The 26,078-nt window shown below is 45.3% G+C and overlaps 1 protein-coding gene across 1 annotated transcript in view; it reads right to left on the reverse strand.

Annotated features, from left to right (window-relative positions):
• Positions 1-26,078, reverse strand: part of EEFSEC (eukaryotic elongation factor, selenocysteine-tRNA specific) — a 245,654-nt gene that overhangs the window by 70,772 nt on the left and 148,804 nt on the right. The window contains exon 8 of the mRNA XM_080385408.1: positions 1-18,856. This exon is cut by the window's left edge and continues 20,407 nt beyond it. The gene's annotated coding sequence lies outside the window, so the exon portion shown is untranslated. The remainder of the gene's footprint in view (positions 18,857-26,078) is intronic.

The raw sequence follows: 26,078 nt of genomic DNA on the forward strand, positions 1-26,078 counted from the left end.
CTTGAGAGCTGAGTAAAGACAATCGGGATTTAGCTCTACAACTTAAAGAAACTGTTACTACCCAGAATCTATAATAGGGAGCAAAATCATGGGTCTATTGTCCCCACACCAATGGGGTTTGCTTTAAGCAGGCAGGAATCACATGCTGTAAAAAGTCAGGGAAAAGTCTGGACCAAACCTCAGACAGAATGCACACAGAGGCAGGCTTAGGAGGACTCCTCTGCCTCTCTTTTGCAGGGCTTTTGAGCCCGCTGCTCTAGCCAGTACGATGGCAAAACACAGGGATTTGAGAATAAAGGAAAAAAAAGTAACATCACCTCAGCAGCTTCCTGGCTGGACTAGTGTGAAGCGATCCCTGAGCCTGCAGGGCAGAGCAGAACACAGAGGATCCCACACACACAGGGTCAAGGTCAACTTCTCCATGTGCCGCCCTCTTCCACAGCCTCCTGCAGAAGGCTGGGCTGGCCAAAAAAGCCGGAACACTTCAAACAACCTGAACACTGTCCACAGCTAATCAGATGTTTCCTAAGACACTATCTGAGCTGTGCAGCACACACACCCCTCCTGCTGGACCAGGCCTTTATTTCAAAAAGAGTCGCTATGGAAGAAAGGAGCTGAACTCTTTTACAAGGCATTAAGTTTCATTTGCCATTACTTTGGATTTTATTGCACTACTGAATATAACAGGTTCATTAACTGGGCCAGCAACATTGTATCCATATGCCTTTTTAATAGAGCTTTTCTGTTATTGTTTCCTTATTGGTCTTTTCCCTTTTGCTACATGCAACTGGATTTTACTGGCATTCAGCATTTGCAATAGGTCCCAGGTGGCTCCTCCAAGCACCTTATTTATTAATTTGATGGCTGAATTGGTGTACAAGGAACAAAAAAATACTTCATTAAATGCCCAAGAAGCTACTTCACAGCAGCAGCAACAACCCAGTAAGCGTTCCCCAGAGTAAGGCCATGGGGTGAAGCAGTATCTTGTCCAGTTCACCCCTGGAAGCAAGCCAACCACGACTCCAGTAGGACAGAGGATAGCCGTAATGAATCACCCATGAGAGTCACAGCGTGCTGCACAGGGATGGAGCCACAGGGACAGAAGACAAGGCTCCTGCTCCTGCAAACGTAAGCTTCAGAGTACCAGCAAGACTTATGTGTGGGTAGAAGACGCTCAACAAGTGAAAGAATTGGGCCGTATACTTGATGAGCCACAGGGTTTCCATAGAAAACATACTTTTTCAGAGCAAAGCCTCAAAAAAAATCCCGTTCCATCCAACAGTTTCCACTAGGAACGTGACAACCAGGTTTTCAAAAGAACTGAGCACCCACCAGCACCCACTCAGCTAAGTGCTTTCAGGAATATGAGCTCCTTTGAAAACCTGGCTCCCCGCACAAGGCACCAGCAGCTGATGGTTAGACGTGAAGGGCATACACTGTGCTCTTGCCTTGTTAAATAATGCATTTCTTTCTACAGTGGATAAAAACTGAAAAGCCTCATGGAACAAATATATCCAAAACAGGGATTGGAATACAGAGATAAGCCAATGGCAGAGAGGGGAGTTCCACTTGCAGAATTCCATTTCAAGTTTTGGTTTTTTTTTTTTCCATGAAAAATTCCCCATCCCCCATCAGGAATGCCAAGTTATCAGAAGGAAAACATTGTGTGTAAGAAAGGGCGGATTCTAATGGATATTCCTGACTTGGGGGGAAATGGGGAAAAGGTTTCATGTGTGTGTTTGCCATGACTATCTGTTTCAACGTTCTGTTTAATTTACACCTGGACAAAACTTGAAAATAAAAATAATAAAAATCAAAGTGAGGTGCTTCAATTGTTCAGATTATATGTCGCCTGGGGCTTTATGTTTTGGGGTGGAGAAGGCTATTTTGTTTTAAGATTTTTGAGAAAAGACATCACTATCCTGATTTAGGCAATTACTTGATTTTGGCTACTTTTCTTGTCCTAAGAAATTCTCCTGAGATGGCAAATCATGATGAGCTCTGTTCTAGACCCAAGTACAAGGAACAATATCAAAAGGCATCACCACCCGAGAGTACTTCCTTTTGCTGAAATAGAATCCCAAAACATTTGCTTTGCCAAGAATAAGAGAAAGAATAGAAACAGGATGCTCTTGCTGGGGTTACAAGTCACCATTAATGAATGCAACCTCCTCATCTCCCAAAAGAGAGCGTCTCACACAGGCCTACTGACTCAGGACTGCTCAGGTCGAGCAGAAGATGCAATCTTGATAAACCACAGCACAGATGAGAAACCTTCACTTCTCCTCAGCACTTTTTCCCCCTCTTACCTCCTCGAGTTTTCCCTTACATCACCGGTAACAGTGAAACACAGAAAGGGTTTGATCCGAGGAAGCCCTGCCCTTTCACCCTCCTCACAGAACCCCTTCGCGTAACTTCTCAAAGCCCAGGGGAGCCCTGTCAGCATCATCTCCACTGGTGCTCTACTGGTGCCCCTTGACACTCGAAGCAGTGCAGGTATCTCCACATGCAATTCAGCACCAAATCTGAACCCTTCAGTGCTTTCTGGAACACCCAGAGCTATCTTCAGAATCCCAAACAAATACATTAATTGCTTCCAATTTATCAGCCTCAAATCATTCTGTCTAATTACCATTCATCTAGAGTTTGTGTTTTTAATGGTTTATGGGTATTGTTGGTAATCTTTTAATTTCTCATTAAAAACAATATCTTGTACGCACTATGTGTGAAAAGCCCTAATCCGATAAATCAAGCAAGAGTAACACAGTTAAAAGGAAATCAGCGGAACAATATTTGGGTTTATATATTTCTGCCAGTCAATTTGTAATTAAAAGTTGCTACTTTAAAAAACACAGTTGTTGCTGTGAAAGCCATTATCAGTCGGCATTTTCATATGAATACTGCTTTAATTAATTAGCAAAAGTAAATACATTATATATCAAAAACCGCTTTCCCACTGAACCCATGCGTTCCAGAACAAAAGGCTTAATAAACCATACAAAAGAGGGACAAATTAGCTGATCCCACCCCTCCCTTTTCAGGTTTAGAGTCTTTTAAAGTTCTCCAAGGTTTTTTTCCCCCCCACACTTGCTTTTTTTTTTAACACATTGTTTGTTTTTCTTTAGAAGCGCATATGGGGGAGAAGATGCTACACAAACACAAAACATGCCATTCAAACTAAATGATTTGGAAATCAGTTTTGCTGGTTCTTAGAAAACAGGAGTGTTTGTGATTATTAAAAACCAAATGTAATTACGATCACATACAACACAGTCGCTTTGGAACAAATTATTTGCTGAACATTAAGGGGTTAGAGTTTGATTCACAAAAGGAAATGGTGTGTCTGAAAAATTCTTTTGTCTAGGGGCTTTCCAGAGACTGGAGACAGCAGGAGAAAATTCTCTGTTTTCATCAAGAAGCTGGAGAGAAAGTGTGGATGAACAGTGTCATTTCAGACGAAGGCCTACAGTAAGATCACCTTGAAACGTCGATGGCATCTCTTACCTCGCGTGCCTTTGACAAGAAACAAGGATCCTGCCATCTCACTAGCAAACAAATCACTCACCTCATCCTGGCCTTCTCTTGCCAAATTGCTGAAGTGCTGGGTCCATCCGTGGGTCAGGAGCAGAGACAAGAGCAAGCACCTTCGCTAGCAGGTGACAGGGCTGGGCTCCCACAAGACAGGAGGCTGGTGAAAGGCAACGTGACAGTGGGACCACACACCTGCCCTAAACAAAGAAACCCAGCTGAACAAGGCTCTGTCTGGTGGATCAGGCAGACTGATTCCCCCAGTTTCATTAACTTACCTAGCGTGCTGGAATTCCCTGCGTTGTGACCAACAGCAGCCTCAGTAGGTTGAGCGTCACCACCTTTTCAACAGTGTAAACACGTATTGATCAGCAGGTGGGGCCAAGGAGTGTGAACACCAGGCTGAAAGAAGTACCACAGGACTCAGTGGGTGGGAAAAAAGAATTGCCCAAGGGACGGTTTCTTTGCATACCCCTTGCATGTCCTTTCCATGACAGTACTGGAGGTTTTCCACCAAAAGATGCCTCTAAAAATAAAGATCAACACTAGGAAGATGATGATATCGGACTGGCTAATTGTACTGCTGTTAACAACCCATGCAGGCATCCAAACCTTCACTAGCACAGGAAACCCAAGGGTGCACTCAGCCAAAGGCAGTTTGCAGTCACCAACTCCAAGCCTTTCCAGCAAATTTCCTTTCTCACCAGATATTTCATTTCTCCCACTTAGTCCTGACTCCTAGACACCTTCCCACTTGCACCAGATACTCAGCATGCTTCCTTGCAAAGCAGATGTCGAGCAAGCTTCATTCTTAAAGGAATTACTGAATTGTCCTCCTCTGTTCTTGGATGCATACAAAGATCTAACGATCAGTCCCAATCCCTTATCTTCTGCCATTCTTATGCTTTCTCGTGCTTTCTCTGCCTAGACTGCATGCAATGCCTTTGGAAAAGGGACAGTTTTTCACTCTGACTTTTAACTGTGCAGTGCCACGCACACCAACAGAGCACACCAATGATCAGAATTCATACTTCAGGATGACTTAAGAACCCAGATGATTTTGAAGATTGTCCCTCTGCTCACTCAGTTCCTTTACACCATCACACTGCAACAGCAAATTTCTTCAGACATTTCACACAGGAGATGTTCATCTTTACACCTCACTTTTCATCCAAGGGCTTCTGTGCAACCTGTTTGATACTCTGTGTCCCAACTTCAGTCCCTCACACACCGATTCTGAGTGTCCGAGCCACAATTTCACGAGAGACACATCTGCTGCTTTGGAGCCCCAGCATGACCTGGGACATCAGAACACCGCAGCTTTTTTGGGCAGACAAAAGTCACGCTGCTAATCAGTTGTTGGCTTCTTGCATGGGCTGAGAGACCAGCCCTGCTATAATGTCATTGGGGTGGGATGACTTCTGATTGCGTTTGGGCGATTACTCTCCTGACCATGTTTTTAGTCTGATAAGGTATTTACTCCTCACTTATTCCTCAATCAGCATAGAGTCTTATTAGGTAGGTACCATTAAATCCAGGCAGGATACCCCCAGAAAATGGCACGTTTCTGCAGACACAGAGGAGGTATCTGGGCAGTGCATGGGGATGAAACATTGCGGGGTGGGATGCCACAAGCAGCACCATGCCGAGGGACGTTTCAGCACAGGGAAGTGTGTTCCTCAAGCAGCCCTTCAGCGCAGGCGTTCTTTTCCCTTCATGTAACTGCACTGATTTTTATCATTGTTGTATTTGGTTCAGCCGCCCATCTGGAAAGTTCTTGCCTCCCCCGGCCCCCATAAATAACCAAACCCAGCTCTAACCAAAGGCAGTTGACAGAATCAGCCCCATTGCCCTTTGGCAGTTCTTCCAGGAATTTTTAGGGTTTTTACCAGTCAGAAAAAGGCTTTGATGCTTTGGAATCAGGATTTTATGAAGATCATTTTGTAGGGTTCAGCCAACTCATGAAGTGTCAAATGGGGGGCACTCTTTCATCTCATCGTTGGATGGGTAAGAGATCCTCCCTCTTACCAGAATGATGACTAGAGAGGGGGGAAACGGAGAGATGAAGGTTCATCCATAGAGGGGAGGGTTTCTTTTCTCTTGGTAGAGTCCACCCACCACATTCCCATCATACTGATTGCTGCAGTCCTATCTGTCTGCTTTCCAGGCTACATCAGATAAGAGGAGAACTGCCTGTTCGCTCTGGTTCTGATCCTGTGCTGCAGGGACCTCCCAGCCGCAGAGCCAGGCTCTTCTTCACTCTCCTTTTCCAGCTGCCTTTTTCAACGACTGCTGCATTGGCAGGGATGCTCCCAGGAAACCTGTCACGTGCAAAGAATGAGACAATAACCAAGACTAGCCTAAGGAAATTTCATCTTCCACTTTGCACTTATAAACAATTGCTACAAAAGAGAGCAAGGAAATTCCTGTGCTTTCTCAAAATTTATGTGCAAATTCCTATCCAACCATGCCCAGGCTGTTGAGGGCTCAGTTGCCTTTGGCCCCTGAACGAGTCCTGCTGTGGAGGGCATTCAGACACACTGATGGGCTGTTCCTGAAATTTGCACCTCCATTGCCTCAGTAATCACAGACATCACTTGTTCAGAAGCTGTATAGGCACCAAGCAGTGTATGTGCCAGAACTCAGAAAGGCTCCTGTTCCATCCCGGCAGGGCTGTGAGCTACACAGCCCATCTTCACCTAGCAACTGGTTCAGGTGTCCTGCTTTTGTGTCCACTCTCGCAGGTGGATATGACTGCATTGTCCCAGTTCACCTCAGTGTAAACACCAACTTCCTTGTCTGGGTACTTCACTCAGGTCAGACGACCCACAAACTATTCCTTCGCTGACTGTCTTGTTTGCTATGACCTGTCACTCACAATCCTTAAGCACAGCAAGTCCACAGTTATGCACGTGAGATTTGCAAATGCCACCAAGCCTACTGAAGACCATTCAGGCCAGTGAAAACACCAAGATGTTCCATCATTAAACTCAGATTCAGCTCTCAGGATTATTGCTCCAACTCAGATGCCCCAGATTTAATCTGGAGCATCTCATAATCCTGCAAACACCTTTCTTGGCTGCTGGGGGCTTTCTGAGGAAGGCAAAAATCCAAGTTACCTTGCTGGCATACCTACTTAAGACACCCCCAAATCTAGCACATTAGTGTGTACGGACACCTCTTCCTGTACTCATGGAGTCTACGATGCTGTATTAGACAACTTCAGTTGCTTTTGATTTCTTTTGGAGGACAGCAAGCAGTAACACCACAGTGCTCTGGCAGACTTGCAGGCACCAGACACACATCCTACAAGAGGAATGAAAACAGCAAGCAGGACACATCCAGAGCTTCCACTCCTCTTCTGCAAAGCAGAAACCAAAGGCAATGTCAGCAACAGTCCCGATGGAAATCACAGCAATAAGGCTGACCCTGACAGTACCCTTCAGCTTGCCTTTGCTCACGTTCTTGCCACAGTCAAGCACAAATGGAGGCCAGTCTAGGGTTCATCAAAATCCTGATCCAACACGAGGCACGCAGACAGCATGAACACACACACACACTGCTGGCACGGGGGGGCTTCTGCTGTATCTGCACAGTGTTGCTGAGGCTTAAATAGGGAGACACAGCAGGAAATGTTTTAAGATGGTCACAAGCCTCTGACACACTGCTTTCCGGCAGCACAGCCTCTACCACCACACCTGAGAACATAAAGCAACTACTAAAAACAGCCAAGCAGTCTCTCAGCCATTTTCCAGCTAACTAAATACCAGTGAATTTCACTGGGAAACTGCCCTTTGGTGCTGTTGCCTCAAATAGGTTTCTACATATTACGTCTTTTGGTCTACTGCTGGAGGGAGAAGACTCGGGTACTTACAGTGCTGGAGCAGGTCTGCCTCCAATTTCCAGCTCTGTATGTATGACCTTGAAAAAGACATTCAACTCTTCAATGGCTGAGCTGTTAAACTGCAAAACAAGGCTCTTACAGCTTTTGGCTGTCTTGTCTGTTTAGACTGTAAGCTCTTCAGGGCAGGGACTGTCTCCTATTAAACAATCATAACTCTCACTTAATTAGGGTCTTCTACACATCCAGGGCCCTCAGAAAAATGTCATAAACCAAAGGCTTTCTAATAAATTCTAGGGAATTCCAGATTCTGATCCAAAACTGCTCAGTGGTTTTCCCTGCTGAATGTGGTGCCGAATCCCTTGTTAGTGTGTGTGTGTGAGAGAGAGAGAGAGGGAGGAGGAGGGAGACTCCTTGTAATTTAAAGAGATTGCATAAAAGACAGTTTAAGTCCTTGTGGCTGTATATTTCTTTTAATTAGTTTATGCGCAGTGCATTTGCATGGGAAGATGCACAGCGTGTGGACGGACTTAATTAGAAGAACAATACGTTCCCTCTTAAGATAATGACTTGAGGATTATGAAAATTATTATTCCAGATCCATCCATGGGTCATTCGAGGTTCAGTATCCAGCGAACTTTTAAAATGCATTGAGGTCAGCAGTTTGGATACTGTCAGTAAAGTCACTTGATTTTACTGTTGCTTAAATGATTAATTATGAACAGCGGCTGCAGGCATCCCCCAAGTTACACAATAACCCAAGGACTTGCTGCATTTCGCATATGCCATCAGCTACTCTGGAGAGACAGATGGGGCTGTAAGATTCACCGTAGTCATCTGCCAGCAAAGTCTCCTCTTGAGCTCTCCCCCCTCCCTTTCACAAGTCCTTTGCCTTTTTCTTCCTGGCTGGGGAGACAAGAAGCTTCTGTCTCTGCTAATGAATCTTTGTAGCTGGACAACCGAGACAATTACGTGAGTATTTTAGGATACAGCTCAGTAGCCCATATGAAATGAGACTCAACACGTCCCATTTTAGAGCAAAGTACCTACAGGGAACTGAGCTGGAAACATCATCTAAGCGAACCTCAGCTTAAACTCATAGTTTGGTAGGTCTCAAAAGAAAAAAGAAAAAAAAAAAAAAAAAAAAGGCATTTCTGCCTCTCTCCAAAACCCTGATCTACTCTTAGAGAATGCATGATTGTTTAAAAAGTGCCCCTGCATCTTATCATGACGGATGGGAAAACAGTCCTCTGAAAGTGTTTCTGCAAGGACTATATTTCACAGCCAGCTCAGTTCAAATACTCTGAGAGCCCATCCTGTTCCCTCTCTTCAAAAAATGGGTACTGTTAGGGTAAACAGCCTCCCCACTGCAACAAGGCATCCCAGAGCAGGGCAGCCCTCTATCCCAAAGCTGTACCACTCCAACTGTCAAGACTATGCAAGCTACTATCCTCAAACCTGAACCACCAGGTGCGGAACAGACAGAAACTCCGTCTTTCACCTTAAAGAGCAGAGCCACATACACAGTTTAGGAGAACATGGACAGCACTTTCAGTATGAGGCACCACGACTCATCTAGGAATCACAGCAATCACACCTTAAGTGTCCTTTCCTTGCTCTTGCCCTACAATGATAAGGCAAGTTTTCCACTCAGATGCGATGACTGTGAATTAAACCAGGTTTTTTAGTTGCAGTGACAGAAAAAGCTTGGTGAAATCATTATGCATTGTGTTGCCTTTAGAGCCAAGAAAAGAGCAGTTCTGGAGGGATGCGGACAGAACATCTTCAGCTGTGCCTCCCCCACTGAAAACCTTTGATTTAGGGCAGGCAATGAACAGGCAAAAAAAAAATAAATTAACTACATTTCACATCTGAAGGAGGGTGGTGGGGTGGTGTTTGAAGAAGAAGAAAAAGAGAAAAGAAAAAAAAAAAGAAAAGAGGGAGACAGTGAAGGAAAGGAAATTTTAGAGGATCATCTTGTAGGCTTAGCACAACTCAGTCCAGTGACTAAATTCCCCAGTCTTTGTACACCTTCCCCAAAACTTCAAACCAAGAGAAAGAAAAGTGTACCAGCCCCAGATGAATGGCACCTCTGCGCTCACATTGGCAAAGAGAAAAATCTGTGTGGTCCCAGCATCTCCCTTGTGTGGTGATCCTGCTGCAAGGCTCTCCCTGGGATTCTTGTCAGGGTCAGCTTTCCAGAAGAGAAGACTGATGCTTCCACCCCACATTGCTCAGGTATTTGCCAAGCAAAGCCAGAGACCCCTTTTAAGAACCGAGGCTTTGTTGCAAGGAGTGACAAAGTGGCTCTCAGATTTTTCTTCTTTATAAAAATACACCTAAAACGAGAGATGCTTAGATCCCTTTCTGCAATAATGTTCCTTTACAGCACACCGGAGGCAGCAGCATGCCTGGGAATGGAGCTCTCCGTGAGGAGAGGAACCAAACGGCTGGGCCAGCAGCCTGCTGGACTCCGATGCAAACACAGCCCATGCTTTTCCTTGCTATCTTTGCCGTTTTAAGGCTTCCTGAGGCCACAGAGGATGCTCAAGGCCAACCACGGCTAGCAAGTCCCACAGAGCAGCCACGGCAGCCGACACTGCTGGTGCAGCAGGACACGGGGCTGTGCAGAGCCAAGGGGCAGACCCGACCAGCTGGGAAACCCCAGACCACCACGGCCAGGCAGGATCCATCCCACCACACGTACAATCGGAGAGCCCAGCAAAGTCCAGTTACTATGGAGATGAGCAGTAGGGGAAAGGAATCAAAACATACTATTAATTATAGGATGAGAAGAGAACAGCCCCTCAACTCTGCAGGGTCAGTAGACACAGTTGGTGAGCGTCGCTCGTTACTCAACCTCTGTTGTGGATAACATGGCAGCCAAAGCATGCTAGGCACTGTACAGGGCAAAGATGTCCCTGCCCCAACGAGATTACCATCTAATTCTGATTTTACAGTCATATTTCAAAAGCACAGCGAGATCAAAGCCCTGCTCTCCTCCCCTGGGCATTCATTCTCTCCCGTGGAATACATCTCTATTCATAAATCAGCGAGGCAGCACGTCTCAGTGCATACTGCCATTGAGGACACAAAACAGAACATGGAGATGCCAAAGGTAGTCCTGACATCATGGCAGCGCTCAGGAGAGCAATCCCGGGGTGCAAGAGAAGGGAGGAACACACAGTAATTATTATATTTCCATTATCAAAGCAGACTTTTGTTCAGCTGCAGTGCAATTGGCAGTAACAGCATGTGACAATAACCCATGACACTCCAGAAAAGAAAATTTTTAAAAAGAGATCCTTCTAGAAATTAAATGAAACTTGAGGAGACATTAGGCGAGATGGTCCAAAAACACCTTAAAAATTGGGACAAATATCAGACTAGAGTAACACTGATTTGGGAAAGGACACCCTGAATTTGATTGGGATTTGCCTTCAGGATTCCTAATGTTCACTGTTTTCTGATTCATTCACAGTACTAACAGCATCGAGGCACACTTAAGCACACAGGAGTAAAGACAGCTGTCTCCCAAGCGCTATCCCCACTGCAACATCTAAGGGTTTCCCCCCCAGAAAAAATCTGCAATTCAAACGCTAAATTTGCCCCTGAACTGCTTAATCTGCAAGCTCCAGCAATCTTCCTGTAACGGGATGCACAGGCAACAGATGTTCAGAAACCGAGCTGGCAGTTTGCACCACCTGAACGTGTGACTGGGAGCAAGACAGAAAGGATGCACATTGCCTGGGAACATCTGATAATGCCGTGCCCTTCAGAGTCTGCACATCGGTGAAGGGGCAGGAGCCAGGCTGAGAAATAACCAGAAGCATTCTTCTTCTTCCGTGAGTCACTCCTGCTTCAAGGAGCTGCAGCTTTGATTATTAACTGGGCTAGTCAGCTAGATATTTAAATGATTCCCAAAAGTCATTAAGAGCCCAATCAGATATGCAGTGCTTGACTCCAGCACAGGAATGCAGAGAGGGAATTATTTGCATAAACTATGCTTTAGAGAAAACCTCCATGTATTTTATATTTCAGGGTACGAGGGAATCTGATTTAACTGAGTCAAAGAGAATAAAAAGAAGCTTAAGCAATTTAAGGGACCACACTAAACACTGAAGAGAGTAAAAAAAAATAAATAAATAGAAACATCAGCTACCATAGGGACTAGGAATAACAAAATATAACGTCAAAGCACTCTTCCTCTTTATTCTCTAAGCAACAGGCAGCTCCTTTAGATTTCCCCTGACTTTTCAGAGAGAAAATTCAGCCTTAAAGTCAAAGCACTGCCTGAAAATGTATACCTGATCAGAAGATCTCATAACCCTTCTGTCCTCGGTCCCAGCTTGAGATCAGAGAGGCGAGCTAATGCAAGAGGAGGAGCGGGCAGGCACAGAAAACCTACCATTATCTAAAACCAGTATTACGTTCACCTGGCCTCTACTCCAGAGCCATAACTCAGCCTTTCCCCCATCAAAAAGTCAAAGCAAATCTCCTGCAGAATTGTTCTTACGGGAAACATGGCATGGCAAGAAACCTACAGGGTTTGGTACACCTGAAGACAATACCAGAACAGAAAGTAATACCAGAGTAGGGGCCATCTTCAAAGACGGGCAAAAGGTTACCGAACTTGGCTGCAGCTTTTCTGGTGGTTTGTAGCCCACCTCGCATCTGCGTTACACCCAACCTAGCAAGTGGTTCTTGCCCCATCCTGCACAGCCTGAGCTAGAATCCAGCGCTCAGGGGTTAGCGCCCGGGACGGGGAAGCAGCGCAGGACACCGCACAGGGGCTCATTCAGAGCAATCATACCCAGCGTATCACATCCTACCTGCTCTAGGCTAAAACCAGAGCTAGAGCAAGCAAAATTCTCTCATATCTGCAAGGAAAAACAGATATAGGGTGACTAGAAAGTCAGATTAAGCCTGGAATTTGTAACAAAACAAGAAGCGAGGTGAAAGTGGCTCTTTCAAAGCTCCATGGGGAGCTCTTTAGAAGCAAAGAGCAATCAGCAACTCACCCTAACTTCCTAGCCCTGCTTTTCAGGCAGAAAAATAAGTGTTCTCAGAAGAAGTCAGTAACCAGGGTAACCTGGGGCTGGTTATTGAAACTCATCACCCATCAGTCCCCCCATCTGTACAACAGGGGTTTAAATATTTCACTTTCTTCTTTCCATCAAGGGATGGGAGCTGACAGATTAAATGCGCTCATTCCTACAAAGCCTTCATCAGAAAGAAACTGCCATAAAGAGGGCAAACCCGTTACCGTTATTGTGATTAGAAAACAAAGTCCTCCCATGCAGTTATTTAATTAAACCATAAATACAAATGGGTAAGTGTCTAATGAGCCAGCTCTACACAGTGTATTTATATTCCTCTGAAAAAGAACAATGCTTAAACTAGTTGCAAATAATAGTCCTCTCTCCCAGCCTGGTTTTCTCTGCAATCAGGAATCAGGCCGCACAGTAGTTTGCTGACAAATTGGTTCGTGTTATGAAGATAATGAAGGCATCAAATTACTTTGCACTCCTTCCCCCTGGAAGCAGCGACGCTCTTGCAGAAAGAGATTGCCAGGGTTTTATTTGTGCATGCATGTGTGTGTCATTTGTGAAAAGACAAGCCCCAGAGGCCCGTCAGCCAAGGCAGGATGGCTCGAACCGCGGCTTCCTGGCACGCTCACAGCGTTGCACTGACCTTCTGGCTGTGCACTGTCAGTGCTGCGAGGGAGGTGAATATGGCAAAGATCCACAGCCCCTGGAAGGTGTCTCCTTCCTCCGGTACACACGGAGATGCCCCAGGTTGTTCTATGAGAGCTTGCACGGGTACTAGATATCATTCAGTCACGTTAGGGCAGCTTTTCTCTAGGTCTAATATATTGTTTTCCAGGAACAAAGCCTAAACCAGCATATCCAGCAAAGCATTTAGCCTAGGAGTGAGTAAAGTCATCTTCAGAAGTACTTCAGAAGTACTTGGCTAGATCACAGCCTTTCTGCATGGTGGCTCTGGAAGTTTTTCTGTCTCTCTTCCTTTCTGCCTGGCAAAAGAAGATTTCACTCCTCTGGTGGTGGTTCCTGAAACTCAGGGGTAAAATGACAGCAGAGAGAAAAATATTCCCGCCCTGAGCTGTTCTTAATAAATATATAAATAAATTCTGAACAGGTAAGATTTCAGTAAACTGGATCCAAACAGCTTTTTAAAGCCCCTCGAGCCACTATGAGCATCAAGACCAGCAAAGCTCTTTAGTGATCATAACAAATGTGTCAGGCTTTACCCTGCGATTGATTCGCTTTTGGGAACATAAGTTAAGCTTTAAATCTATATTTCATATATAATCAAGCAGCCAAATCGGCCTTTTGATATAGAACCCAGACCAGCCGCTGTGTCTTTATCTCAGAAAGCAGGAGGGCCAACAAAGCTACAGCCAGGGAAGTGACAGTTCTTCTTTATTATCCTCCCTGATCATGCCCATCTTCTCATCTCCCCTATCAAATTTCTGGGCCTTTTTGATAAAAAATAATTTAAGAGAGCGCTTCGCAGGAAGCGCACAAAGGTTACAGATTGAGCAATGCCTGGGAACCCCTCTTTAAAAGGTGCAGCCATAAAAAGGGCCAGCGCAGGAGCAGCGTGCCAGTCCTACACGCTGTCCTTCTGGCGGCACGAAGGGGATGCCGGGGTCAGACACTACGGGAAAGCTTTCCTCCCTTCCTGGGCACTAGCATCTCCTCCTCCTGCTAAAACCCACACGAGGGAGGACTTTTAAATCTCACTGACTATGCACTTGTTGATTTTGCTTGTTTTCTTTCCCCTCTCCCCATTCTGCATTGCAAGCTTCCTGAAACAGCCCCCCTTCTCCACTGGGGGGTCAGGCAGAACAATGCTGCTCCTGAGCTGTTTCTTATGAAAAAGAACTGAGTCTGAGGGTTTGGGAGGCATCTTTTTGTTTGTTTGTTTTTTTAAGTACTCTCTTCTACAAAGCAGCTTTTCCTGGTTGTTGGGGTTTTGTTTGTTTTGTTGGTTTTTTTTGGGGTGGTGGGGTGGGGATTCCACACACACACCACCACCCCCCCCTTTGTTTCTCTAAACCGTTCACACTCTTGTTCTGTCCTCCTTTGCTGGGGTTACAGTTTCACATTACAAATTCAGCAGCAATACCAGCTTCAGGGAATCCCTTCCACTGCCCCTGCCCTGCAGCGTGCAGTCCCCTCCGTGTGCTGCTGCAGTGGTGCGTGACATCAGCCTGACAGGGGAACCGATCCACTATAGCAAGAAACACACGGGACGCAAAAGCAGGATTTCTCTTTTTCTCCTGCAGCCGGATCAGTTCCCCTAGATGTTTCACTGCACAGCCTTAGAAAACTGCCTGGTCAGCACCGAGGGGGTGGGAATGCCTCCAGACCCATGCCAACAAGCAGTTTTGCAGATGAAACCCCAGCTTGCCTCGGCTGGCTCGTGCCTCACTTCATCTTCCTGCAAGTGAACTGGAGTGTAGTGCCTTTGGGTCAGCAATCACGTCTAATTATAAAGACCTTGTAAAACATCGCTATTTTAACGAACCTAGGTTTTTACTTTAGCCCCTTGTGGGACATCTCAGGTTTAAGCTTCCCACAAGGATCAAGGAAATCTGAGGATTTCGTTTAGATGCATTTCGTAGCCAGCTACAGAAGTGACTGAAAGGATTCTACCCATCTATGAGAGGTAAAATGGATTTATGTTCAGCTTCACTGTTCAGCCCTCTGAATGCTCCACAAATCAACGTGTTTTTCACTTGCACAAATATCCTGCAAATCAACATGCAACAGGAAATTTAAAGTTGAGGCTGGCACCTCCATCCATAATTCTCACTGTCAAGGGGGAAGAATAGGAGGAAAAGACCTAAAGGGCTATTTTGCGTATCTGGAAAAAATTGGACAGAAGGTTCTGCCAGTCAGCCACAGCCTTATCCCACATGGACCACATATCTGTTACAGACCAACACGCTACAAGCGCTCCTATTCAATGGGCTGCATTCACAAATGCCAGCCCCTGAAAGCTAGATCAGCAGAAAGACAAGAATTTCTGAGCTTATCTATCACTTCTCGTGCCCATTTCCCACCAGTGTAATTTGCTTCCAGGCCAGCACTTAAATTTTTGGTCCTTTACAAACTTTTTACCTTAGAATATTGATACAACACTAAAGTTGACACCTTGTCTTGAGATACCATGTGGCAACACTGTAATGCCTTTCCCCTGTGTTGCAGTGTACCACCACAAAGATATATAAAAAAAGTAATTTTTCTTTTATGAGAAAAAGGAATTTAATTCCAGATGATTATTCTGCAAAGGAACTAAGTTAGTTTGAGCTTTGCCAAATTCAGCTTGGATTCTGTAGTTAAACTATTACACAAGATGTGACAATTTCAGCACTTCCTATGCCCTGAGCAGAACTTCCGAACCTCCACAAGAGTGGGGTTCGCTGGGCTGTTGGAGGTTTGTGTAGGTTTTTTTTGGGTTTTCTAAGCATATTTTTAAGTTTTGCCTTGAAGTATCTCAAAAATGGGTAATCTGGCTGATAACACCTGCACGATGGGGGTGTTCTAAGATTTTTCCACTTTAATCTGCATCAGTTCCTATAAGATATAAGCCATGGTCATCAGAAATGTATAGAGTCAATTAGCAATGTACAATTTTCAGAAGTGAGCTAAGATTCAGGGAACCTCCATTTCTAGGTTACTGATTTAAAACATTTTTAAGATAACCTCGTTGCCTAGAAAGGGCTATTTTATGCCACCCTCTGAAAGGCACCCCCTGGCTGAGGACCCAAATACAGAATATGTGAAATCTCTAGACATTGCTTAGAACCTCAGAACGCTTGCAGGGGAGATTTTGTTTTCCTTCTTAAATAACAGTACCTATGGCCCATGTATTTTTATTTCCTACGATTCTACGCATTTACTCAATGCAGCCCTGTCCTGTCGCTGCAGGATATTTCACTTTCCCAGCCCTAGCAGCCTCCTCTCACTCCACCAGGGCTGTTTCAGGTCAGGTATAGTCATGCAAAAGTCTCCACATTCTCAGAGGCAACACACTAAGGGGTTTCTCTGCAATGGGCCCAACAGGGTCTATTAGCATACAAGACTACAAAATTCACGTCAGCTGAAATAAATTAAGAAAAGTTTAACCCTGAGGCTTCTGACAGCAAAACAGGCAGGGAAAAGAAAAAAATAATAAAAGGAAAGTAAAGCAAGAAAGACTTGCTTGGTCTCGCTGTTTACATGTAACCAGCACAGGACTGCCCTGTTCATGCTTTATCTGAGGCTTTCGGAAAGAGCTGAATACTCAGAATCATTAGACAATGCATTTAGTCCAGCATTAATGCCTCTCGTATGCAAATAATTAAAAGGTACAAAAGGCCATTTAAGTAGCACCTCATTGTCACGCTTTATAACTTGCAGTCATCATCTGGTAGCAACCAGAGAGAGACAAAAATGTGCATACATACATACACACACCCCCGCAATATACAGAAGTTCCTCCCATGCAATTACAGCTGGGTGCCCCCTAATTCTGATCTCTTGAGCATTTAATGCATTTGCTCTGGGGTCTGCACAATCCTGCTCTAATTTTGCCAGGGGCCTTTGTATCAAAGGCCTGAGCTGTGTGAAAGGTGATTTAGCAGAGATGGTGTCGGTGATTATTTTCAAAGGAACTGCTGCAGCCCCACCACGAGGGACACTGCAGCCTCCAGATAGGGGGTCCTTATCATATTTTCTATTCTCAGATAAGATTATGTTTCCTTTTTTCATCCTCCTTCCTGAATCTTCTTGATAACAATTGGGGGCCAGTTTAATCACGGAGGTTGAAATAACCAAAAGGGTTCCTAGGGTAGTGGTGGGGAGGGCAGGGAACAGGGCCAGGTGGGTGGGGAGGAGGGAGAAGCTTTACTGGTCAGAAAAGTTGGGTAAGAGCAACTAAGAAATAAAGCCAGCAGAAATGGGGTTATTTCAAAAGGGAACAGCTGTTAAACTGCAACCAAACGAAAAGCACATGCAGCCAATGTTCTTGTGGTCACTCGTCAAAAACAAAAACAAAACGAGTTGTTCACGCGCCCATTCTGTGGTCTAAACAAATTAGAGTGAAAACGGGACCAGGACAGGGAGATGGATGACCTCAAAACAATAGGGACAGGCCCTTTGTGAAACAGTCCTTCCTGCTGCTGCTGGGGGGTTTCTGAACACTAATAATATCTTTGTGATAAGACAAATCACTTAGGCATGATGCGAATTGGTTCCAGGGAGCCGACCCCAACCCCTGGGGTTTGGAGCTACTTGGACTGAGCATCAGAGACAGAAGGGAGCAGCCAGTGCCCTGTGTTACTGCCCCCCCCCAAAGGATTCTGACCTGGAGCTGGAGGGGTGCAGAGGACTCTCCAGCTCTGGCCAAGACTGCCCGTTCCAGGGCAATATGGTAATGTTACAGTGTGGTGAATTCCCTGGCATACGTTCAGGGTGGGTGCAAAAGCCCCCTTAGTTACTCGAATGAGGTTTTCTAAGAAGCATCAGGCTGAGCTAGTCCACAACGACACCCTGTCCTCCGAGTCCATTCTGAATCAGCACCCTGAACGTTGCGTCAGAAGGTGCCAGGTTTTGAGAGTGGCAGTTAAGGGGCAGGAGGTGGGGGGGTGGGAGATAACATATTTCAGATGGGTTATAAATCAGAACTGTTCATCGCCTGTTGTTGTTAAGCACCCCCCATCCATCTTTCTCTGTTGCAAAAAAACTGAAAAATTCCATTCTGCTTTGGCAGCATTACCTCCAGACAAGCCCTCAATCACCAGTGTGTCTGTTGTGTCAGTGCTAACGTTCCCACATGCCAAACCACAGGGGACTGTTGACCCATCTTTGTGTAAAAGGAAACCATTCTGTCCTTAAGGACCGTTTGCAGTGAGAGGCAAAGTGCATCTAAGACACCAAAGCAACTCTAGAGGCACGTCCTAATTTTCTAAGCTTGAACAATTTCCCTAGGGACAGCCTGGAGAAGAAACGACCTTTGAGACACTGCCACCCCAATATGACACTGGCATGGATTGGGCCAGCAAGGGCCAGCCTGGCAGTGGTCCCCACTCAGACCTAGTGGTCTGTGTTCCTGCCTGCAGCATTTGGAGGCAGCTAGACCTGCCGAGGGATCAGGGCATGAGACTCCCCAACGCCAGTAGAGCTGGTTCATGACGTCCCTGCTGGAGTCGTGGGCACAGGTGTCCATCAGCCAACTTTTGGCCGCTCATGATCAAAGCTGTGTTTTCTCCTGAGCCTGGCACCAAACCCAGGACTCACCTCCTTCCAGTGGTGGCCAGTCCTGACCGAGCTGCCAAAGCAGAGCACTTGTCCTCGAAGATACCGGCATGCAGAGTTCAAAGCCAGGCCTGCCTGACTGTAAGGCAGCGGATGGCAGCTTACCACAGAGTTCTTGGTAATAAAGTCTATTTGAAGACTCTCAGTGAAAAGTGTGTTCCTAATAGAGGATAACATTTCATGGTCATTATGCGATACACTTAACTTTAAAAGGAACAAAAATGCTGAGAAAGTCATTTTCTGAAAAGGGCTCTCGGATTTCATTACTATGGGTCAAGTGCCTGGGGAGAAGAATTAAAGAAAAACATGAACTTGTGCACAAATTAATTAAAGATATTTCCACTAATAAATTGTCCCCGTATCCCAAGGCAGAGCCTTCAGTTTGCAAAATGTGGTAATATTCAAGTTGTGGTTTCCTCCACCGTGCAAGCAGTTCAGCAACATTTAAAATCAAATGGACAGAGCTGGGAATGCGGAGTTTGGGGATGGGAGGGGGTTGCTTCCTTCTTCAGCCCATAGAAATTTCTGGCATTTTAGTGCGTTTCTAACAAAAAGAAAAAATGCCTTGTTATCCCCTGAGACCCCAAAACCGTGATGACCTTTTAACTTATTTTGCCTCGATGCAGCCAATTTCTCCAAACAAGGTCTCCCCCTCCACATTCTTCCACTAAAATTGTGAAGGATTCTGCTCCTTTTGATGCAAGGACAGTGCCAGTTGCTGTAACATGAGGAAATTGCACCACAAAGGGAAAGAAAACGAAACAAAAATCCCTGAAGGAAAACCAGAATTCATTTTGTCAGCAGCTTTCCGAGTAGTGGGCCTGACACAGCCCAGTGCTCATGACCCCCTCCCGACCACAGGAACAGCTACCATGAGAGGGGCTGTATTTAAGTGGCAAAGAGCAACACTGGGACAGCAGCTGAGCGTCCTGGGTCTAAACTGCTTTCAATCCACGGCCAAAGCTTTTTGGTCTTCTTGAAAGGCTTTATAGTCTACAGATCCACTCCCAGGGTAAGGCACCTTCAGCCCTTAGGTCTTGGGTCGTGCTGGAGCTTGCATGCATTGCTGCGTGAAAATCGTTGTCTTGTAAGGTGGTTTGCACAAGGGGTAACGGATGAACGCTCAGCCCTGTCTTCTCACTGTTGCCTGCTACTACCGAAGAAAACCGAAGCTGAATTCAATTTTCTTTTATTGCTTTGATACTCTCCCATTTTACTGTCTCCCTGCTTACAGGCATTGGAAAGCAGTTGTGGTGTTTTTTATTTGGAAGAAAGGGAGGTGGGAAGATTTGCAATCGTTTTGCAGCCCATCTTCTGCAAAGACCACCACTGTCTTAAATTACTATTGGTCTACCCACAGATGGGAAGAATTCGCTCTCCAGAGGAGGTAACCAACAAATCAAAAGAATGAACCTCCCAGATACACAAATACAGCAAAGCTAAATAGTCCTGTCCTAAGAGCTGGGATAGTTTGTTTGGTTTGTATTGACCTGATCCCATTTGAACATCCCTGTTCTCACACTGATCAGGGGCTGAAACGGAAGGAAACTGCTCCAAGCTTCTCTTTTCCTTTACTTTTTTTCCCCCCTCTCCCCCCCTAGCACTTAAATTTCACAGGCACCTGAATCTGATCACAACTTCCTCTGTCCAGTGTAAAGTTTAGTCTGAGAGAGCATACATACCACAATACGTTGGGATAATATTAATGTATAGTATTTGAAGCCCCAGGGCCTGTATGTTTCATTAATTTCCTCCCCATTAAAGTAAAATGAGGATATCCTGTAGAGAATTGCAGTGAACCATTCGGACTGTGAAACTCGTCCTGACCTTGCTAAGAAAAACAGACAGAAGAGGAAAGAGCAGCTGATCGCAATATACAGCCACCCAAACGAAACACAGGGGTTCCTTGCTCAGCCCTCTTTGCACTACTGCCGTGCAAATATTTAGCTTAACAGGATGTGAAGAGCTGGTCAGCAAGCGTTAAAAAAATATGCACTGATTTTTATTTGTTTAAAATGCAAAACATTTCCCGTACATTCTTTGCAGTGCATTAACCTCAGGCGCAATTTCCACTCCGGGATTGAGCAAGCCAGGGACCTGGATTGCACACGAGTAATTCAGATTACTGCAACTATTTGTGCATGGTTGGGGCATGCATACCGATCCTTGCTCATTAACCCAGGGCAGCCAAGCTCTGCCAAACCCTGGAGGGCTGGCATCCAAAAGTCTTTCAACACAATTGGCCATCGTGGTGGTGGATGCCAGCCTGTGAATGGCTCCGTCAGGTTCAGGACAGATCCAGCAGAGCCCAAGGCCTTTCAAAGCACAATGATTATCCCCTCTCTGTCCCAGCATCTTGTCTTTGGTTTTGTTTCTCACCCAGACCCCACCCTGACCTCCTTTTTTACACGGTAACCTTGGTACTCACGCCCCACCACAGCACACCTTTCCCTCGACTCACTTGGGAATGACTAAAGGAGGCAATTTTCCACTTTGAACTTGAAAGCACAGGTGTAAGGACATGGTTTTTATAAACAGGAATGGTTTGTTTTGTGGAGGACCAGGGCAGCTATTCAGCCAAGGTTCAAGTTCTACCAGTTCCCTTGTTTAGGCTGTTTCAATGAGCTTTGCCCAAATGCCTGAGCTCCGCTGCTCCGTGGCAGCCAGCACGGGAGGCAGAGGTGTCACCCCTCTGAATATCACTAACAAGCGAAGAGACTCAAACAGAGCTTGCTTCCTTCATTTTTTGGCAGGCTTCTACCTTGCTCTGCAGGTTTTCCTATTTGTCCAGCAGTCTTTAAGCCATGCCTGAAGTGATCCCCAGGAAGGCAGGGTGAAGGGCAGGGAGCCTGGGGACCAGTCCTGCTCAGGAAACCTGCCGCAGACTTCCCAGCTAAGGTACTTGCACATAGACTTGCAGTTGTTCTGGGAAACCAAGCACCCAGATTGGACTAAATTACCTTCCGCTGACATGAGACATGCTTCAAAAACACAGCTGGGAAACGAATTTCCTCTTCTGTAGCCCCCTCCAACACCAACCCTTTGAAGACCTAATTTCAATCCCAAGTAATGGCTCTGTCCTGGTCCCAGGACTGCAGGTTAAAAAGCATATTTTGGATGCAGTGCATTGCCTGCCCCGGGGGGAAGAGGCAGTTTGAATTACCCTGCACCAGCAACCTGGATCATTAAGGGACCTGCCTGCCAGACTGCAAAGGATGCTCTGCCCATGCCTGGAAGCACGGGCTTTGTGATGCAAACTGGGGGGTAAAACCAGATACAGGCAAATCTCAGCAGGACTGGGAAGGTGTCCCCTGCCCTCCCTACAACGGATGAGAAAAATCCCTCTCCGTGCTCCTTCCCTAGCTGCTGCCCTGGTATTGTGGTACGGTCCCAGACAACTTGATCTCTGTGTAACTGCTGCAAACGGTGGTGGGATTCAGGAGCACAGAGATGACAGAACTGCAGGGTAATGTGTCCATCCAAGACAACAGCCAGTTAAAATAATACCCAGCAGGCAACTACCCTGAGATAAAAATCAGAAGACTCACCTGGACGGGATGACTAGAGGATTTGGTTAACTACCCCAAAAATATTTAGCTCAACATCCCATATCCTCCCCACAAAGCCCTAACCCGTGATCTTTACTTTCAAAACCCATTGCCAATGCACCTCCCATGCCAGAGGTTCATAAGAAACATCCATTTGTATTTGCTCATTCCAGATGAACCCTCATTCCCTTTTTTTCCAAGCTCCATGATAGCAGCTGCCATTTACTTCTCAGCTTCCTACCAGCACCTTCCAACGAGCCCCAGCATAATCTTCTCCCATTTCAGCACAGGTTTCCCCTTTGCCAGCAACTTTCTTCCTTGTCCTACCTCAGAAGCACCTTCTCTTACCTGTTTCCCAGCACACAATTCAAACGCTTCCTTAAATTAGAGGTGGGTCTGAAGAGGGAAGGTTAAATCCAGATTTTGCAATGTTTCTGTGGTGTTTGGCTCCTAGGCAGTCAGCTGGGCCTGTCTCTGCCTCCAATGCCCTAAATCGCATGAAGAATTTGGCCTCTGGGCATTACAGGAATGCATATAATTATCACAAAAGGCTCCAAGCACCATATATATGCCAGCGATCACATTTGCACCATTTAGATTTGAAACATGGACTTTTATGCTTGCATTTGCTTGTAAAGCACCAAGCCCTCATTTGAGACCACGTACATATCATTTTCCCATTCTGCACAGACCTATGCATTCAGCCAGCTCTCAGCGGGGCGGGAGCAGGGGGGAGAACATACTCATGATATAATATGCAAGAGCCTGATGATTACTAATATTTCTTAATAAAAAAGCATATATAAAAAAACCCTAAAAAAACACAGCCCCCAGCTCACGATTTGAATAAAGGGGAGGGAAGAAGGTGTGGGGGGGAAAATTGTCTTAATTAAAATTCTCCCTTTCATCCTAGTAATTACATTCAAACAGGCGACAGCAGCAGCATCTTTGCTTGTCACCGTGCCAAAAAAAGAAATTGATTTGATCACCGGGACATCGTGTTGCATTAAATAAAATTCTTAAAAATCTGCCAGCATATTTTTTTTTTTTTTTTTTTTTTTTACAAACTGTAATTACTGCTAGAACACTGGAAAGAAGGGCAAAAACAGGGAGAAAAGAGAAGAAGAGGAGGAGGAGGAGGAGGAGGAAGGGGACCCGGTGGCAGATAATATGCCAGTAATGATGGAAACACCTGTAAGCCAGTGGAGATCTAGCAGCTATCAGCTCTGGCTGCATTCCATATCCATTAGCTACAAGAGGCTGCTTGGGCTCCAGGAAAGGAGGGTGTTAGCTCTGACAACTGGTGAAAAGCTGATGAAAACGTACCAAAGGGGCAGTCACGGCGCTGCTATTTGATAAAGAGAAGGGGAAAAAAAAATAGAAGAGAGGAAAGGGAGAAGGAAAAAAAAGCCAGGAGTAAATCAGTCTAATTAATGGCTTTGCTCATTTATCAGGGGCAAATGCTAATTATTCTTTTTAATCACTTTTCTGCCACAGTTGCTCATTCTTCTTTTTTTTTTTTCCCCTGCCAGCTCTGCCTAGTGAGAGAGCTGGTAGAAAAGCAAACCAAACCTCAGGCTTATAAATAAGGAAAGCACAAGAAAAAAATAATCAAAGAATGGGTGAAATTGTTCCATGAAATCCTACCAGGCTTCTCTCCATGTAGCAACTCCCAGCACCCTCACTGGTCCTCCATCTCCCTTCATGACCTACAGGCTAAAAACCCAAATGAAGAGAAGCCCTTGACAGAGAGGCTGAAAGATCCTGCAAGACATCTTTTAAACCATACCTTCAACCTCTAAACTGATGCTGTCATAAATGATGCTTCTGTCCCTTATTATTCACCAACACCTGCATGAACGGCTTTTTGCTCATGCCAGTCTGTAGGAAACGACTCTCTACTGGTAAACTCAAGAGCTTCTGTGCGTCAACATTGCTGTTTGACTTTCCCATCTGTTTTTTTACCCACAACGTGCAGGGCAGAGCTGTCAAAAGCAGCGAGTAGTGTTAGCTGCACATCTCCAGACACCTCAAGTGTTTAGTTTTCAGAAGGCAGAAGAAGTACCAGTTTCTCAAGGCTCTTCAAGATGATTACCCGAAAAAGCCACTAATTACCACCACAAATCTTGTTCTCATTCATCAAGTGGTGAGCAGAAACTTGGGGTTTGATGACCAAAGAGACCATAAACACAGGGACCAAATCTGCAAACAAACCCACAGACTTAAAACAATTCAACAAAACCACCCAGCAAACTGTCAAAAAAAAAAAGAAAAAGGCAAAACCAAAAGCCTACATGCAGAAGCAAAAGAGAGTTTGCAAACAAATCTCAGTAGAAAAAGACTCCACTCGTGGCAGTCTGTTTGGAGTAAGATGTGTGATGTGCATCAGCAAAGAGACAAAGATGGAACACAACTGTCAAGCTAGACAGACAGCATTTGGCAGTGTACGTGAGCAGAACTACTCTACCAACACAACCAAGACACAAGATCCTGGTTTTCCTTAACTTTAATCTGGAGAAGGAAACAAATTACTTGCCCCAGAGAGCTGGGAGGATCCATGTAACTACCCCTCCCCCCCCCCCCCCCTTTGGAACAATTCTACCCATGGCAGCAGATCCAGGAGGACATGGGAAAGCTGTTAGAAGAAACTCTGGATGCAGAGCAGCTTTCTTCGGTCACAGTTTAAAGGTCTCCAATAAGAATTTAATTCAACAATTCAGTGACTGCATAGTAAATTCCCTTGAGTACTAGATGTGTGTCTTGATAGCTGCTAAACCTCAGTAAACAAGTCTTTAATCATCCATTGGTAATTAATTAGCAAACAAGAACTAATTGCAACTAGATAGCTTCTTAGATTCAAGACAGTTGTTTTACGTTAATTAAATATAGAGGTCCACGAGTTACACAAACACATTCTAACCGGCGTACATGCAGGTTTCTAAAACGCATTTAGCTCCTAATGGCAGAGCTTGCTAATTTTGGGGTGGCACAAATATTGGCACCTGTGAGGTGCTCACAGGAGCTCATCCACTCACCCAGCTAAGAGCACAACCACCACCAGCGCGACCACAACCAGGGATAAGCGAGCTCAGGAAGTCAGAGCCAAGAAGCCAACACTCAGTAAAAGGCTGGAATAAACATAAATGATAAATAAACGAGAAATTTGTACTCTACTACATTTGTAGTCTGTTCCATGAAAAATTATCTGTGTGGCTTTGATGCCAGTCCTAATGGCATTAAGTCAGATTTCTGCCACCAATTTTGAAAAGAGCCAAAGCTTTTGCCCCATGAGTCTCATTTTCAGAGCTGACACTGTAACTTCTGAAAAACAAGCAAAACCCTAAACCAAGCTGCAGAGACCTTATTACAACAAAAGAAAAGCCCTAATTTGGCATAGCCACACTAACAATTTGGTGAAGTCACATGAAAATTTGTGTCTCTTGCTCTCCCAGGTTGATCCAAATTACAGGTTTTTTAGGCCCATTAATCCTTTTGTCTGCCTTCAAAGACCCCGGAATCTTCCCCTCCCAGCTGTGCCATTCACCTGCCAGGCAGCATTCACCAGCAGTTAAACACAACGCTTGAGCAGCAATTTACAGTAATGTTTTGTAAGATCTGGTAAGATGCTGGGGGGCATCCTGGGGAGAGATCATTTTGAGTCCAGGCAGGTTACAGACAAAACAGCCTGGACACTTGCAAAGAGGTTGCATTTCTGTATGTACAGGACCAGATCCCATCCACCTTCCAGTCTATGTGGATTTGGGCCTGATTAATGCCTGGCTTTCCGTTTGCTTTTCCTCTTTATGACAGAAGCTACCGATTATAGTGTCTCAG

Source organism: Falco punctatus (genome assembly GCF_963210335.1).
Source record: "Falco punctatus genome assembly, chromosome: 4".
NCBI classification, from domain to species: Eukaryota; Metazoa; Chordata; class Aves; order Falconiformes; family Falconidae; genus Falco; species Falco punctatus.